Raw genomic sequence first — 319 nt, forward strand, 5'->3', positions numbered from 1 at the left:
CGTGGCGAAATTTCAGTTACATTTCCCGGCTTGAAAGAGATAATTTGCTGTAAGAAAGAGGTCGACGGTGATGGGGAATCACGGAGGAAGAGGAAAGAAGGGAAAGGAGGAAAGACCAATGAGAGAACCGAAGGAAAATTAGGAACGAAATCAAAAGAGAGAAAAAGATAAAACGAAGAGAAAGATATAAAGTTAGATGTTAAAGCAACAGCTAAGGAGACCAAAGACAGGACAAATCTGCGTGTCATAAGACATTTTTGGGAAATTACTTTGTTAGTTAGGGTGTTTAGGAGCTAAGTGGTAAAAAAAGTAACTAACA

Source organism: Penaeus monodon, chromosome 19 (assembly GCF_015228065.2).
Source record: "Penaeus monodon isolate SGIC_2016 chromosome 19, NSTDA_Pmon_1, whole genome shotgun sequence".
Taxonomy (NCBI): domain Eukaryota; kingdom Metazoa; phylum Arthropoda; class Malacostraca; order Decapoda; family Penaeidae; genus Penaeus; species Penaeus monodon.